Source organism: Orcinus orca, chromosome 2, assembly GCF_937001465.1.
Source record: "Orcinus orca chromosome 2, mOrcOrc1.1, whole genome shotgun sequence".
In the NCBI taxonomy this organism is placed as follows: Eukaryota; Metazoa; Chordata; class Mammalia; order Artiodactyla; family Delphinidae; genus Orcinus; species Orcinus orca.
Genome location: NC_064560.1, coordinates 192,788,210 through 192,805,772, shown reverse-complemented (window position 1 = coordinate 192,805,772; position 17,563 = coordinate 192,788,210). Strand labels below are relative to the sequence as shown.

General features: G+C 48.2%; 1 long non-coding RNA gene across 3 annotated transcripts in view; it reads right to left on the bottom strand.

Moving 5' to 3' along the window:
• Window positions 1–599: 599 nt before the first annotated feature.
• The window catches only part of LOC117199581 (uncharacterized), a 43,422-nt gene continuing 26,458 nt past the window's right edge, over window positions 600–17,563 (bottom strand). For all 3 annotated transcript variants that reach the window (XR_007475294.1, XR_007475293.1, XR_004480854.2), the window contains 2 exons: window positions 1,678–1,841; window positions 600–1,436 (listed from right to left, as the gene is read on the bottom strand). This is a non-coding gene — a long non-coding RNA (uncharacterized LOC117199581). The remainder of the gene's footprint in view (window positions 1,437–1,677; window positions 1,842–17,563) is intronic.

Below are 17,563 nucleotides of genomic sequence, written 5' to 3'. Positions count from 1 at the left end.
TCATGAGAAACTCTAAATTTTTAGGTTGCTTTAAGCCATTGAATTTGGGAATGGTTTATTATATGATTCAGGTGACCTTGGGCAAATTACTTAATCTACCTGTGCCTCACTTTCCCATTTGTAAAATGGGGGAATTAGTAAAACTGCTCCGTGGAATTTTTCTGAGGATCAGATGAGTTAACATCTGGAAAACACTTAGAAAGACACCTGGCTCATAGCAAAAGCTGTGTAAGTATTTGTCTAGTAAAATACACATCTTGGTGTTTATTTGAATAATGCCTGTCTCCTCCATGTGACTGTAAGCTCCATGAGATTAGGGTCCACACTTGTTTGCTCATAATGTCCCAGTCACTAGTATAATGCTTGGCCCATAGGAGGCATTTAGTAAATACCCGTTGAATTGATAATAGATTTTTCCCATCCCTAACACACACAGGAATTGTGAGATTAAATACTGAACTTACTTTTTTTAAAACAAAAAAAATCTACCATTTAATGAGCACTTACTAAATGATAGGCACCACATGAAACAACATATACCTGTCAGTCTGCTAGGGCTGCCATAACAAAATAGCACAGACCGAGTGTTTGAACAGCTGATATTTATTTTCTCATAGTTCTGGAGGCTGGAATTCTGAGATTAGATGGCAGCAAAATCAAGTTCTGTTGCAGGCTCTTTTCTTGGCTTGCAGACAGCCTCCTTCTCACTGTGTGCTCACATGGCGTAGGGAGGGAGAGAGAGAGAGAGAGATAAAGAGAGAGAATAAAAGAGAGATATCTCTGGTGTTTCTTCTTATAAGGGCACGAATCCCATCACGAGGGCCCCACCCACATGACCTCATTTAATCGTAATTACCTCCCAAAGGCCTCAACTCCAAATACCACCACATTAGAGGTTAGGGCTTCAACATATGAATTTGTGGCAGGGTACAGGGTGCAGGGTGGATGACACAATTCAATCTGTAGCAATATCTGAAATAGGTAGACTTATTATCTTCATGGTAGAGGTAAGGAAACTGAGGCTCAGGAAGGTTAAATAACTTGCCTGCAGTCACACAGCTAGGAAGTAGCAGATTTGATCTCAAGTCTGAGACTCGAGTTCCCATGTTCTTCTTCCACCCTGCACACCTTAGTGTTTGTACGTGGCACACCTCAGCTAGGATTATGAAGGATAATGGAAAGAGTTGCATGTATCAAGAAAGGGTCAAGTTTCTGAAATTGCAGGCTTGGCCTGAAACAGGAAGCCAGTCCTCAGAAGGGAATCTTTAATTAGATGAGATCAACTTCCTCTCTCAGGAGTGTCTGGCTGGTTCTGTCACTGCCAGAGGAAGCTCAGTGTCAGCATGTCCTCCTGAGGTGTGGTGGCCTCTCTCCCAGTCGCCAGCATGCACTTTCCGAAGGTAGTTTATTGGAGTTTGCTCCCTGAGGGCCACTTCCTGAGCAAAACAGGGACGCAGCAGTGAGATGCTTATGTGGAGGTTTTCTTCCTTGGGCAGGCGTTGGAAGGGGTGGGCAGCGCTTCTGAGTAAGCAGCTCTGGGTGGCCTGGGACTTCAGGGGCAGGGATGCTCAGGGCTGCTAAGTCAGGCTGTCCCTGCCTCTGCCTTGCCCTCTGTGGGAGCAAAATAGGAAATGGTACCCTGTGGCTTCCCTGCCCTCTTCAGCAGCCCTCTCTTACCCTTTGGTGGCATCACACTCTGTCCTGGGGTCCTTGAAAGGAGAGGGAGCTGGAGGACATGCATCATGGCACCAAGAGCCAGGGGTCTAGGAATCTGGTGTCAGCTGCAGCCTACCAGCTGTGCAGCCTACGGACACTTGATCTCTGTGAGCCTTAGTTTCCCCCTGTGGAAAATTAAGAGCTGTAAGTGCTCTGGGAGTTATAATTCAGTGTCCTAAATAATAATAAAAATACCGATTTTTTTATTCAACACCTTCTACATCCTAGGTCTAGGGCAAAGTGCTTTATATATACGATCTCTTGTAGACGTTACAAAGACTCCATGAGGAATTGTAGGATTGATTCACTTTTTGTTGTTGTTGTTTTTTAAAGAAACGAGGAAACAATCTCAGGGAGGTTAAAGTTGCTTTCAGTGACAATTGATTAAACTTTTGGGCATCCATTTCCACCTTCGTCCTTCCTAATAGAACCACAGTCTTACCCAAGTCACCCTCTGGCCCCACATGCTTTGGGGTAAGGTGGCCACATCCCAGGATCCAGGTCCCATTATCTCTGAGCCAAGCAACACGTGACATTCAAGGGCAATGCCATTGGGCTTGCTGCTCGTGTGGGGTTCTCCTGAGGTGTGGCCCCAATTTCTGCTGGCAACCGTCTGGCCAGCATGAGGGAGTCCCCGTTAGGGTGGAGCCAGCGCTCCTCAGAGAGATGAAAGAGGCTGGGTTTCTGATGACATTGTTGGGCTGTTAAACCAACCAATCCCAAGGCCTGCCCTCCCTCTAGACTTCCTGTTTTGTCAGATAATCGATTTCCTTTATTTTTTCAGTGTAGTTGGACATCATTCAAATCATCCTGTTGGATACTGTGAATAAATGGCAGATATGGTGTAAATTGGGGTCAATCCAACTCCAAACCCATGCTTTTTGTAATCAGTCCCTGAATGATAAAGATTTCTTGTCTGTTTCATTAAACTATGGAACAAGCATTTATTGAGTGACTGCTAAGTAGGTAAACTTTTTACAAACAGGAGATTATTTCATTCGACCATAACCTGAGAAGGCAGATTGAACCGATAACATTTTTCCCCGCAAAGGAGCAAAGATTAAGAGAGGTTAAGAGACAGAGGTCGAGGTCACGTAGCTAGTAAGTGGCCAAAAGTGACTTCAAATTCAGACATCTCTGAGTCCAGAGCCCATTTTTCCTCTCAGCATTGGGCCACTGCCCAAAATCTTGTGACCTCCAAGCTTTACCTGTCTCAGGTGAGATCATCAGCGAGCAACATACTCAGACCAGTTCCCATCCTAGTTTTTTTTCCTATTTTTTTAAATTGAAGTATAGCTGGTTTACAATGTTGTGTTAGTTTCAGGTGTATAGCAAAGTGATTCAGTTATACATATATATTTATCTATTCTTTTTCAGATTCTTTTCCCTTATAGAAATAGACTCATGGACAGAGAAAACAAACTTATGGTTGCCAAAGTGGAAGCGGGTGGGTAGTGATAAATTAGGAGCTTGGGATTAACAGATACAGACTACTACATATAAAATAGATAACCCATCCTACTTTTAACTTTCCCCGTATACACTCTAGAAAATTGCCCATAATACACTGGGACTTATCACTAGGCTCTTGTCTTTAATCCTCAGGTCAGATGAGAAAGACCACCTGGAAGTAAGGAAGTAACGGGCAGGACCACGTCTCCCATTTCCTCAGAAAAGGAGGAAGTTCTACCAGTAATTCCCTCCCTAGTGAAAGTGCTAAGGGGGTGCCCTGCCTAATCTCTCATCCTTGATTTACTTCTTCCCTGGAGGAATTATATTCAGCAACACAAATGTATTGAGCAGCTCTTATGTGCCACACCCAGTACTAAGTGCCGAGGGTAGACCAATGAAGAAGATGAAGTCCTAGCTGTAGGAACCATCCCTTCTCTAGGGATGTTGGTTGGAGCCTGGCATTTGTTGGGCTACATTTTTCAGTTGCACAGGGCTTGTGTTTAGGGGCTGTTTCTCAGGCATCAGCCCCTTGTGTTCTCTCATCATGCCATCTTCCAGCAGGGCATCTCAGAGGATCATGGAGACTGAGAAACATTTATATATTTTTTGAGATACTTAAAAAAACTAACTTTTATGCTATAGTCACAAACTTATGCTGTATCTGAAATATATACATGTAGCAAACCAATGCCTTGAAAGTCAAAAATACAATGCTACCTAGTTGTCCTAGTCATCAAATAAGTACATGATTTATTAAAAATGTATTTATTCACTCTCTGTATTCATTGTGCCAGTTCAAAGTTGTATTGGTCATTAAAAGAGTGTGGTACAGGTACATGACTAGAAAAGCAGATGAATGTAAAGAAAGAGGTCAAAAGACATACAAGAATTTAGGATACGATAAAAGTTGCATTTTAAATCAGTGGTGCAAAATGAATTTTTCAATAAACAGTGTGAAGTTGCCGAAAGGTCATCTGGGGGAAAAATTACATTCCTAACGAAGTAAAATTCTCTAAGATTTACATTTAAAAAAAGAATACCATAAATGTACTAGAAGAATATATTGGGATTTTTTTATAATGTCAGAGAGGAGAAAAACCCATTTAAGTATGACACAAAATGTAGAAGTTTATACAAGAAAAACTATTGCAGTACGCTTTCTTTTGGTAGTGGCAAAACTATCCGTCAATTTCTATCAGTGGAAACCTGCCTTGGAACTGAAGTTTTCACCAGATGGACCCTTAGGTTCTTCCTCCTGTGAAGGGTGGGCCCTAAGTTTACCCTGTTTGTCTCCCAGGGTTGTTGGATCTGGGGCAGGATTGTCCCAACCAAATGGTTGAGTGTGGGCTGTGTGGGGCATCAGGGGATAACTAGGGACCCCAAAGTAGGTCCTCAAAGGGAAGCCTGTCCTACAAAACTCCCATTCAGAAGGGAAGAGTGACAGGAAAACGAGCAGAAATGTCAGTGTAGACCCCTGGCCATGGAAGGCGCTGGAGAGAGGTTGCTTCACATAACGGGGAGCCACTGGGGCACCAGAACATTCGTGCTCTAAACCAGCACTTCCCTCCCAAGTGAAAGGAGCTCTCAGCCTAAGCTAGCACCATTGTCTCTCCAGAGGCATCTCCCGATACAGCAGCTTGCAAGCTGCAATTTCATTGCCAAAGCAACACCTGGTAATGAAAAAGGAGATCAAAGGGAGAAGAAAAAAACTCTTAAAAGTCTGCCACTCTGAAGCCAATTTAATATTCTTTTCCAGTGCCAGGATGGCATGTGGATGCAACAAAGTGGGAAGGCTGCAGCTTCCAGCCCTTTTCACAATCACAGTGAGTGCAAACATTCTGCTGGTGCTTTGGGGTTTACAGAACACTCTCGTGTATCTGATGTTTCATTCACTCCCTACAAGCAGCCCTACAGAGGCGTTTGGTTGCGAGGGCCATCTGGACCTGTTGAATGCGGCTGGCGGGTGCTGTGGGAACCCCTCCAGAAGGCGCCAGGCAAGGCTGACCTTCCTAATGAGAAGGAGCTGTGACTTCCTGAGGGCGTCTGCACACCTGCTCTCCAGAGACCAACCACAGTAGCATCATCTCCTTTCAAAGAGGAAGAAGCAGGACAGGAGAGTAAGTGATGGACTTGGGGCAGCTGAGCTGGCTGTGAACCCGGATCTCTGGGACCCTGGGGAGGTGGGGACCCCAAGCCTCTGTGCTGCCCCACTCTGTAGTCAGCAGAGAATCTTTAAGCCGTGCACAGGGCTGCAGTTTGCTTGGGTTTTGCTGGGGCACAGCTCAGGAGGAGCAGGTGGCCCCATTAGGTGTGGTCCATGCGAGTGGGTGTGGCTTTCCTCAGCGTGCATCATCGGAGTGGGCGTGCCTGTCCTGGGCCCATATCACACATAGTTTAGAACCTAAAAGTGCAGAGATGCTCTTCAAATTGCCCCCAGTGGCCACCTGCATTCTCAGAGGGGAGGAGCCATCCATGGGAGAGGCAGCTATGGCCCCCAGGGGTGACCAGAGGGTGGGATTTAATCTCCCATAACTCCACCCTCTATTTCCCCCATTCATTGTTATGGACCATTGATGGTTTTCAGTCCCATATAAAGTGCTACGGAAACACCTCAAACCCACATCCCTGCCCACAAGCCCCTCATCCACTCCTGCTCAGGTGCAGTTATAAGTGGGGTGTCTACCACAGGTATCCCCGGCCCTCACCCCTGCAGCTTATACTCATGCTGGCTCTCAGCTCTTACGCAAGTTGCTTAACATTGTGGGTTGAATTGTGTCCCCCCCCGCCCCCCAAAAAGATATGCTGAAGTCCTAACCCCCAGTACCTCAGAATGTGACCTTATTGAAATTAGTTAAGATGAGGTCATACTGGGTGAGCCCTAATCCAGTATGACTGGTGTCCTTATAAGAAAAGAAGGGTCACAGAGAGGAGAATTCCACGTGAAGACAGGGAGGCACAGGGAGAGACGTACACAGTGAAGATAGATGGAGGTGGAGATGGGAGTGACGCAGCTGCAAGCCACAACATGCTAAGGTTTGTCAGTGACCTACAAAAGTTTAGGGAGACGCATGGAACAGACTCTCCAAGCGTTCGGGAGGAGCCCACCTTGCCAACACCGTGATCTTGGATCTCTGGCCTCCAGAGCTGGGACAGAACACACTTCTGTTGTTTGCAGTCACCCAGTTGGTGGCGATGTGTTGCGGCTGCCGTAGGAGACGAATACACTTGCCCACACTGCAGACGGCTAACACAGAGCTTGAATCGTGTACCTCTCTTGCTCAGAACCCTTCAGTGGTTCCCCATCACCTTCAAGGTCAATGGCAGCTACTTGGTGTGATTCACAAAGCCTTCACGATCTGGTCCTGCCTGCCTATCTCTCTGGCCTCCTCCCCAGCCCTCCCTGCCACCGGCCTTCCAGCCCAGCCACAACAATGCCCTGCCACCCCTGCCTTCCCCAGGGAACTCCTATTCATTCTTCAAAACCCAGCCCAAATGTTGTCTCCTCAGGAAAGACTTCCAAGATCTATCTGGATGGAGAGAACTAGTTGCTCACTCTTCAGTTTTGGAGAGCACCCTGAAATACCTCTGTGACAGCAGGTACCATGAGAACATAAGCTCCACGAGGGTGGGCGTTTTTGTTTCATTCACTGTTGTGTCCTCAGAGCCTAGATAACAGGCTGTCACTAAATATTTGCTGAATAAGTGTATGAATTAATGCAGCAATGAATGGGTGAATGCAATGTGCTTTAATTACACTCACTAGAGAGTCTCCCTGTGGACTGAGCTTCCTGGTATGGGAAATATATCTTTTTTGTTCCATGAGTCTGTGGATAACAGGGAGAAACAGGTTTCTTTTCAGCATCTGTGACCGGAACAGACGAGGTTTGAGGGACACAGGGCTAATGGTGGTAAAGTGAAGCCAGGCATACGCACCAAAATAATAAAAAGGCATTTTCACCCCTTCATGTCAGCCAACTGCTACTGCTTTAAAGAGAGCACAGAAAACAAAGAAGCTTTGACAGAAGCAATTCTGCAGGAGCAGTGTGTCCCGGGTACCAGAAACAATAGATATTAAATGTCATTGGGAATGTAGGACGGAGAGCAGAGGGTCACCTCGCCCTACCTCGGGTGAGGAAACAGACCCAGGGAGGGAGGGAGTCTGTGGTGGGAATCGCGGTCAGGTGGCCACGGAACTGTCATGCTATCTGCTGTTTTTATTGGAATGTTAACTGCTTCGTGTTTGATCCCAGCACATAGGAAGTGGAACGCCAGGACAAGAGGGGCCCTCAGAGACTGCTCAGCCCAAATGTGCTGTCGCAGAGATGAAAAACAAAGCTCACCAGAGGAGAAGGGAGAGGGATGAGATAATAAACAAAGAGATGCACAAGAGGCAGAGTGCACAGAGAGCAATGCGGGGAATTTAAATGGCCACTTTACATCGGTAGCTAGGGAGGCATCTCCACGCAGGTGACATTTCAGCTGAATGACAAGGAGCCTGCCAGCTGATGAGCTGTGGGAAGAGCGTTCAGGGCAGAGTAGACAGTAAGTGCGAAGATCTTGGAGTCAAACCGGGATGGTGTCATCCCTGAGAGAGAAAAGAAGGCAAAATGGAAATACCACAGAGACACTTGCACAGCACCCTGCCTTAGCTCAGCTTCCCTAGAGATGGAGCTGGAGATGCAGATCTTGTATGAGTAATTTAAAGAGGGAATATTCTCAGGAAAAACCTGAGAGGAGGTGAGGAGTGTGGAATGTGGAAGGAGGAGAAGTAGTTTAGGGAGAGTCTAGCCTCAACTCGATCCCACAGGGAACTCTGGTACTTAAGCTGCACCCCAGAGACTGTCCTGCAGGGGCAGGGGCTGGGCACTTACACCCCACATCAATCAGTCACTGGCCTTGGGTCACTCCTGCAGAATTTGGCTATAGATATTAGGCATTTCCAGGCAAAGCAGCTCTCAGCAACCAGGGCCAGACCTTGGATCCCCCAGAAAGGATCCAAGTCTGCGCTGTTAGCAGTCGACACCTACAACAGCTGGGAATGGGTGCAGCTGCCCCTCAGCGAAATCTGGGAGAGGGGTTCACCAGCTCTACACAGTGCATGGATTTCACACCTTCAAGTGTTCAAGGTACTTGGACACCGATCGTCCCATTTGATATTTACAGTCACCTGTGTATAAATCACCGCTGTTTTGCAGATTACAAAACTGACGCTTAGAGAAGTGAAAGCACTTGCCAAGCTCGCTCTGCTAGGAAGTCAGAAGGCTGGGCCTAGGACCTGGGTTTTCTGATTATCCAAGGGCTCTGCCCACTCCTTCAGACTGCTTCTGATCCCTAGGTAAATGCCAAGCCAGGTGAGGCAGAAAACAGGTGCTATTTGTTCCGTGTCTTGCTGCACAGTATAAACAATTCATATAACATCGATGTTAACACACTCCCTAGAGAGGAGTGATTCCTGATAGCCAGCGACCTTGTGGCAACCTCCTTCGAGCATCTGATTGGAGCCTGGCCTGCATCCCTGGTTAGTTCAGAAGACCTGTACTTACCAGAAGAGCTCACCACATTTCCTACCTGAATGGCTGCAAGTCAGCTCAGCAGAGACCTGGTAGGACTCGGGGTTTTAGGTGCACGGACTAAGTGCTCCTAAAGCTTGAGGTTAAAACCACAAGGCTGATGCTGTGCCCTTCCGGGCCCTCGTCTGCTTACGCTGGGAATCCCCCTGAGATGCAGACTATAGCCCACAGTTGTGCAGCCCTCACATGCCTGGTGAGCAGTGGGTCCTCAGGAGTGAGATTTGAGCCCCCAGCTTTCACAGTAGACATTTTTTTTTTTTTTTTTTTTTTTTTGCGGTACGCGGGCCTCTCACTGTTGTGGCCTCTCCCGTTGCGGAGCACAGGCTCCGGACGCGCAGGCTCAGCGGCCATGGCTCACGGGCCCAGCCGCTCTGCGGCATGTGGGATCTTCCCGGACCGGGGCACGAGCCCGTGTCCCCTGCATCGGCAGGCGGACTCTCAACCACTGCACCACCAGGGAAGCCCCACATTAGATATTTTTAATAGAAATTTTCATAAAAGCTGCTGAACAAAACTATCTCTTTGTAATGATTTAGGGATTGTTATCCTGAGTGCCATTTATCGTTTGGGGGCTGAATCTAGTATTTCTTTCAGGAGTAGAGGCTGCTTGCCCTTAAACTAAATAACTGCCGTATTCTGCCTGTTATGGTTGAATATGTGCTCCCCCCCGATTCATATGTTGAAGTCCCAACCCCCCAGTACTTCAGAATGTGACCTTATATGGAAAAGGGGTCTTTGCAGATGAAATTAGTTAAGATGAGGTCAGGCTGGAGTAGGGAGAGCCTGTAATCCAGTATGACTGGTGTCCTTATAAAAAGGGGGAAATTCAGAGACAGACACATACATAGGGAGAACACCACGTGGAGATAATGTAGTGATCAGGATGGTGCTTCTGCAGCCAAAGATTGCTAATAAACCACCAGAAGCTAGACAAGAAGCATGGAACAGATCCTTCCCTCCCAGCCCTCAGAAGGAACCAACCCTGCCGACACTTTGATCTTGGACTTCCGGCCTCCAGAACTGAGACAGTACATTTCTGTTGTTTAAGATGCTCGGTTTATAGTACTTAGCTTTGACAGCCCTAGCAAACGAATACGCTGCTCCTCTCTAGTGTATGTATAGATTTAGTTTTTAATCTTTGTTCTATGCCTTTTCTTAGCAATCTTACACCTGAATGTAATAGATTTTTCCTTTATTAAGCCAAGTGTAATTCAACTTCTAATCAAATAACTGAAAAACTAATCAAGTTAGTTAGACATGTGGGTAAAATGGGACCCAATAAGATTCTGAGTAGGGTTTAATGCTTGAGTTTTGTAACAACTCTTTTGTTTATGCCCAGACTTTTCCCTGAGGCTTTCAGATTTCTGTACCAGAAAGCCAAGGGACCCTGAAGCCTGGCCTTTAGATAAACAAGTTTTCATGGGTGAGGAAGGGAATTAACATGTCAGGGCTTAGGTTATCTCATTAAATCTCATTAAATCATTATAACCAAGGGATAAGTTAAGTTTCTCATCTCCACTTTATACTCAAGGAAGGACAATGGCATAGAGTGAAGAAACTTGCCCCAAATTGTACAAAATAAGTAGGAGAGCCAAGATTTGAACCCAAGTCTTTATGACTTTGAATCTTGATTCAAGTCACTAGGTGACTTCTAGTAATTAAATCCACTGGCCTCACATGTTGGTATCTTCTAATGGTCATACTTATCATGGTTCTTTGTGTGGACAGAACTGGGATGTGACAGTGCGAAAAGGCCATCAGCCCAGAGCTTTTGCTTCTCCGTAATGGGAAAGAGGCATTCATCTTGAACAACAACAACAAAAAATCCTCTTCATTAGACGCCAGCATGGCTCTGTATGCAGTTGCCTCCTGGCTTAGTTGCCGCTATTTTGCTATGGACCAGAAAGCCACATCAAACCACTTTGCTATCGTTGTGTGTTAAGTAAGAGTCAATAAGGCCATAAGAAAGGACTTTGCCTTTCTGGGTTTATACCATTTTGAGAATTTGATGAGTGTTATGCACCCCCGTCCTCAATTCACATAAAATCATAACTACAAAAATGTTTAATATAACTTCCCGTATTCTCTGTCGCTTTTACAGCCAACCACTATGCATGGCACCAGGTTAAAAATCCCTGACTCTAAAGGGGACCAAAAAAAAAAACCAAAAGTCCCTTGAATGGTTTTTAAAAATATCGGTGACATTATCCCAAGGCTAGTCCATTAAAATATGAACTTTGTGTTGCAATCCGATCAAGAAAAGAGATTATGGAATAAGATGGAAGAAAAGGGGCAGATAATAAAGAGGAGGAAGGGGGGGAGGCGGGGGAGAGGGGGGAAGGGGGGGTGAGGGGAGGAGACCTCGTGCAGAGTGACTGACAAGTGCTGGGAAGAAATGACCTGGAGGGTGAGACATACGTCCTGACAACTTGCACTGACTTGGAGTCAGATGCCCAGCTCCTGTCACAGTGACTTAGATTCAATTTGCTGTTGAAGAAATCCTCCATCTCCAGTCACTTGGGGATGTCTGCCAGCCCAAAACACAGCTGTGAGGCTGTGCATTCTGCCTGGCCAGACACCAGGGACACTTGGAAAGGACACTAGTTTTGTCTTCATGGAGAAAAGAACACTAACCTGACAATGAGAAGAGCTGCTGCTTACTAGCTGTATGACCCTGGGCAAATCTCTGCACTTCTCTCAGTCTCAGTTTACTCTTCTGAAAAATGGGATCCATTACCCCTGTCTGGCCTGCCTCTTGGGACTGTGATGAGGTGCAGGTACTTTACAGACTGAAGACGCCAGGTTGACATAAAGAAGGCCATTAGTCAGTGGGGTGATGGTTCATGGGCCTCAATAGACGTAGTGTCCGGAGTCATGGCACCAGCGCCTGGGACACCTTCTCCTCCAGGGCAGGAGGCAGCTGGGCTAGAGGACCTGGAGTAATCTTCCACTTTGTTCTGAATCATTCTCAAATACAGTTGATTCTGTCTGTCCACTTCCATCTGCCCCAGAGTTGAGAGATGGCCTCTCTCTTCTCCCACCAGCTGTCTGTCCTGCCTTCCATCAGCTCACTTCCACCTGGCACCGGCAAGAGCTTGCCAAATGCTTGTGGCACTGACTGCCCTCCCAGAGACTGTGCGGATATGATGCCACGCTTGGTGCCTGTTGTGCCCAATCTCTAGAAGGCATCTCTGGGGATGAGTGGGGTTATGCTTCTCAGGTGGCAAAGCCACTGCCTTCAACCTATTTTGTGAATGTTTCCTACATGGTAGGTGCTCTCTGGGGACGCTGAGGAAAGATGGGGTAGTCTCTGCCATTCAGGGGTGGAGAAGGAACCAGCGGCTGCTGAGTGTCTTACACGGGCTGAACACTGTATGCATACTTTTCTAATCCCTGAAACAATCTAGTGAGGTCACATAATCCCCATTTACAGACAAGGGACACGAGGCACAGAGAACATAAGTGATTTTCTCAAGATGTGCAGCTGCTAAGAAAGGGAGCCAGCTTTGGTCTCCCTGGATCCAAACCCCATGCACTTTTCTCTGGACTGAGTTACCTCACAGTCAGGAGGGGAGGGGAGGGGAGAGAGGTTTGTAATAACATCATAGTAATAGCTCACAATTGTTGTGCATGTGTTATGCACCAGACACTGTGCTAAGTGCGCTAAGCAAACTTCACATGGTCACAGCTCTTCCGATATTCACAATACCACCACGTGGTTTCTATTTATAGCTCCACTTTACTCAGGAGATAACTTAGACACAGAAGGTTAAACAAGTTTCCCAGTTCCCACAGAGGGAAAGTGACAAATCCAGGATACAAATGCTGACAGTCCGGGGCTACGCTTTCCTCATCAAATGGCTAATCACTCTGTAAAGTGGTGAGACTCAGTACAAAGAAGTTCAGTGCAAGATTCTCCCTGTAATGCTTCATTCCCTGTGTCACCTTGACTGGGCCATAAGTGCCTGTATATTTGGTCAAACATTATCCTAGGAGTGCAGGTGAGGGTGTTTCTGGGTGAAATTAACATTTGAATCAGCTGTCTGAGCAAAGCAGATTGCCCTCCCCAGTGTGGGTGGGCCTCACCTAATCATTTGAAGGCATGAATAGAAGAAAAAGACTGAGTAAGAGGGAACTCCTCCTGCCTGACTGCCTTTGAGCTGGGACATGAGCTTTTTCCTGCTTTCGAATGGGAACTGAAACATCTGCTCTTCCTGGGTCTTCAGCCTGCTGGCCTTCAGACTGGGACTACTCCACCGGCCCTCCTGGGTCTCCAGCTGGCCACTGCCAATCCTGGGATTTGTCTGGGTCCATAATCAAATAAGCCAATTCTTATAATAAATCCACCTATCTATCTATCTCCTGTTGGCTCTGTTTCCCTGGGGAGCTCTGATTAATGCACACTTTCTCTCTGATGCCACAGGCAGCAGCCTCCAGGCCGCATTGCCTGTCCCTGACTCATCCCCAGCCACCCCCATAAGGGCAAGTTCCAGTCTTCACTGGTGGGAAAAACTGAGGACCTTTCCACAATCTCTGATTTCAGGTCTCCCAGCTCTTCTGACCTTAGCCAATCAAGTGACATTTACTGTCTTCCTTGGATGTCTGCTGTTTCTGAACTCAATTTAGCAGGAAGGCAAGAGAAGGAGAAGATGCAACTCCCTGCTCTCGAGGACTGGCTGGTGAAAAGTGGAGACAGAACACCCCAAGTGAAGGCAGGGGAGTGTTGAGTGAGGATTAGGGTGGAGTTTACCCATCTCAAAAGTCCAACTGGCGCCAGCTGGTACTAGTTATGATGGGGAAGGACCACTCTTGCATCCTTCTGATGGGGAAGGGCCAGGGGGAGGGATTTTACCTGGGTCAGAGGCAGGAGATACAGCAACCCGGAAGGACTGACTTTCCACTGCAAACGGCGGTCCCTGGTCTGAAAAGCAGATGCAGTGACAGCAAGCACGAGCTCACACAGCAAAAGGCTGGGGGGTGATAGTGTCAGAGTGAAAAATGGCCCTCGCTGCAGCTGAGCATTCAGTGCTCCCCGAAGATTAACCAGTCCTTGGCCATATTTGGAACGAGACGCAGACAAGGCCACCTTGCAAAGCCCAGATTGTAAGTATAGGGAAGGCCCCCTCCGAGGAAGGCCAGAGATCCTCTCAGCCCTGGCCCCTTCTACATCCCTCTTCTGTCGGGAAACTAGGCAGAGGCCAGCAGCTGCCTCAGCCGGCCAAGGGAGAAAGGACCGGGTTGGCTGTTGAGAAGGCCTGGCGCTCCGTGGAGGGAACATGGCCTGCCCCAGCCAGACCGGCTGAAGCTCCTCTCTCTGAGTCCTGAGAAGACCTTACCTTGGGCTCCCCAGGACTATTCAGGCCCCTGTTTTCTTGGAATTGCATAGAATACCAGAGATGTCAAGCCCCCACTGCAAGATGGAGAAACCGAGATGCATGAACCCCTGACCAAGTGAGGAGCCTTTCTCTGTATTTTAATCCACCGTGGCATTCATCATGCTGGATGGACCACCTGCTTACCACATCCTTCAGAGAGTCCACTGTCTCTGCCCATCTCTGAATTGCCAGACACTAGCAAAGAGCCTGGCATAGAGCTGGTGCTTTGTAGGTTATGTGTTGAGGGAATGAAGGAGTTGGTAAGTGAATGAATGAAAGTCTAAATGCTGGGGCACGGGGTGCCCTGGGCTTGTACAAGTGAGGAAGGGCAAGCTAGCCGTTCTGTAGCCATTAGATTATTGATGCTGGCTTGAGAGTGGCTTAGCCTGGAGTGTTCTGCTGCCTTTTGAGTTGCCTGGGCATGAATGGCTTAGAAGCCAGATCTTCCAGTGGTTTTCTTGTTTCCTCTCCTGGACTTGCTGGAAATGTGGGTCCCTCCACGCCTGTACCCGTTGAAGCCCTCTGATGACCCCCTTGGCTTCAAATGGTCCACATCGCTCCAGCCACCTCCATAGGAACCAAAAAGCAACTGGTTACCAGGAGCTTTCTGACACTGCTTTTGAAAGGAGTTTGGTATGCTGCCAACCTATTTGCAAATGGGCCCAGCCATTCATCCACACACAGGCATTTTCAGAGGGCCAGCCACAGGCTCGGCACCATGCAGGGTTCTGGGGATCAGGGATGAAAGGCCCAGGTCCAGCCCTCAAGGAGCTCACCTCCAAGTGGAGAAGACAAATTATTATCACGTGGGGAATGTGTGTAGGATGGGGCTTGTGATGGGGCATGTGAGAATCCAAAGAGCGATTGTCCCAGCCTGGGGGAGAAGAGAGGATGCACCCACAGGAGGAGACACTTAAAGAGCACGTAGGCATTATCTGACAGATGAAGACACGGAAGGGCATCCTGGCTAAAGGGCTCCGCATCTCCTGGATGCTCAGAGCCACGAGAGGATCTCTGGGGAACTGCCGGTGTCAGTCTGCGTGTGCAATCAGGGATGACGGCATGCAGTAAGAAGGGAAGGGCGGATGGTCAAAAACTAGGCAGGGTCCAGAGCTGGGGCATCTTCAGTGGCATAAGAAGCAGTTTGGACCTTTATTCTATGGGTTCCAAAGTGCCCTCGAAGAGTTTTAAGCAGCGAAGTAGTGAGGTCAGAGTTATGTTTTAGAAGGATCTCCCTGCCTGGGATGTTGAGCTTGAAAGGCTCAGGGCAGTGTCTGACTTGTAACGGGTTCTCAGAAAATTGGTTCATCTGATACCTTCCAGCCACTCCCCTCAGCCTTCTTGGTCCTAGTTTTATCCTCCCCTTTCCCCTGGTACCCTGGACCCCTTCACACATTTACTCCCAACTTCTGCAGTAGCCTTTCCCCTCCTTCCTGCTCCAGGCTCACTGAGCCTTTCCAGGTGAGTGACAGGGAAGGATGGAGAAGAGGAGCCTTAGCTGCCGTATCTGGAAGGTTAATAGGGCTGTGATCTAGACCAGCGGGAGAGAAGCCAACTGATTTGAGAGACGGAGACTAATAGACGCGGTTCCACACTAATACATTTCCTTGAATCCACCCCCGCTGAACCACTAGCTCAGAAAATAAGGGCTATCTCGAGAGTTGGCCCAGCGGGATCACTGTGCACACAAAATCTTTCTGGTGGAGGAGGACCAATGGCTCAAATCTGCTCTAATGAAACAGAACATTTCCTAGTAAAGAAAGGAGAAAAATACAGAACAGCCTTTGATTTTGTGCTGAATTCACAGTCGAAATGCTCGCAGCAAGGAGAGGCAGCCGCTGAGCCCTTGGGGAAAAGGCTTGAAATTGCCAGAAGAGCAGAAACCATCCAAGAGGCTTGGCAGTGGCAGTGATGACGTGGGGAACTCAGATGTTCTGTCCCTCGCCAGGCGCTCAGACTGCAAACTGTCCCAGCGATGCTCTCAGCACAGTCATGGGGGACAAGCCAGAAGAACCGCCCCACGTTCTGTCCACCCAACAGGTCTCTGGGGGTGTCGCATGCTGGCCCATGTGACAAGGCTTTCGCCCTCCTGCTGAGTTGACCTTAGTGCTTCTAAGCTACAAGATGATATGTGCAGAGCACGGGGTGCATCGTAAGCACCAATAAATGAAATTTCCCCCAGGCCTCCTGCCGCTGAAGGTTAAAGTGCGATGCGCCAGGCTGCAGGGCACGTGAAATTTGTTCTTTGTCTCTGCTTGGACGGGTCCTGGCTGAAAAGAATTATCCTCCAGTTCATCAGTCGTGCTCTGAAAGGTCAGCCTCTGCCAGCGTTCAGAGAACGTTATGAGCACACTTGTCACATCCCCCTAACCTTAACCCTAACCCTAACCTTAACCCTAACCTTATAGGTCTCTGAGCCCTGAGGCTTTCCCTGGACTAGAATGCTTCCTTTGAATCTGTGATTGCTGGTCTTGTGGCCTTGAGAACCCAGGGAGACCTAGATGGTAGAGAAAGTCCTCTGACCGGGAGAACAATGCCTGTTCATACCACAGGGGTGGGCAGAAACTTGTCAACCCGAACTGGGCAGGCAGCCCCACTGGCCAGGCAATCTGTCCTTGCAAACATGACTGCAGAGGCAGGGTGGGGTAGGGGAGCAAAGCAGGGACATTTAGGTTGTATAGCTCAGTCTCTAACTTGGGCACGTGACTGCCCTCTCTGAGCCTGTTTCCTCATCTGCAAGGTAGGGGTAAGGGCGCTCTTCTCACTGGGTCGTTGTGAGAAGGAGCTGAGATCACGGGCATAAAGGGCCTATAGAGTATTTGGGACCCGGAATCTGCTCAAGAGATATTGGTTCCATTAGTTTATCTCCCCGACTTTGCTCCTTCCTAAGGAACCACCCCCAAGCTCAAGTTCTCTTTGCAAGGAGCCAACCTCTGCTAAGTTTCCCATGCCCTTTGGGGGTGCCGGACTCCTTCCTTGTTGATGCTCCTAACGGCCTCCAGTGACTTGTCCTGTCTGTATCTCACAGGTGGGGTCTAGACTCACTGTCACTACTAAGATGACCGCCCATCAGTGCATCCTCTCCTCCAGGTAACTTCTGGGAAAACAGTGGCTCCCACATCCCTTATCTTCATCAAGCCCTGGAGAAGTAGGGGCACACACCAGAGCAGTATCCGCAACGTGACCCCAGCCTAATCCTCTTATTCATCCCTACCAAACCCAGCCTCTCATTGCCCCCTGACCCACCCCATGCTCTCCTGTCTCCTGCCTTTGTTCTTGTAATGCACAGCCCCACAAATGCACGTGCACACACACATGCACACACACACACCTGTGAAATTTCTCATCTCTGTCTCAAAGGCTCTTCTGCCCCGTGACCCTCAGCCAGCACCGTGGTTGCAAATCTTTCGAGCACTGAAGCCACATCTCCTTTAGTCAACTCTGTTCATA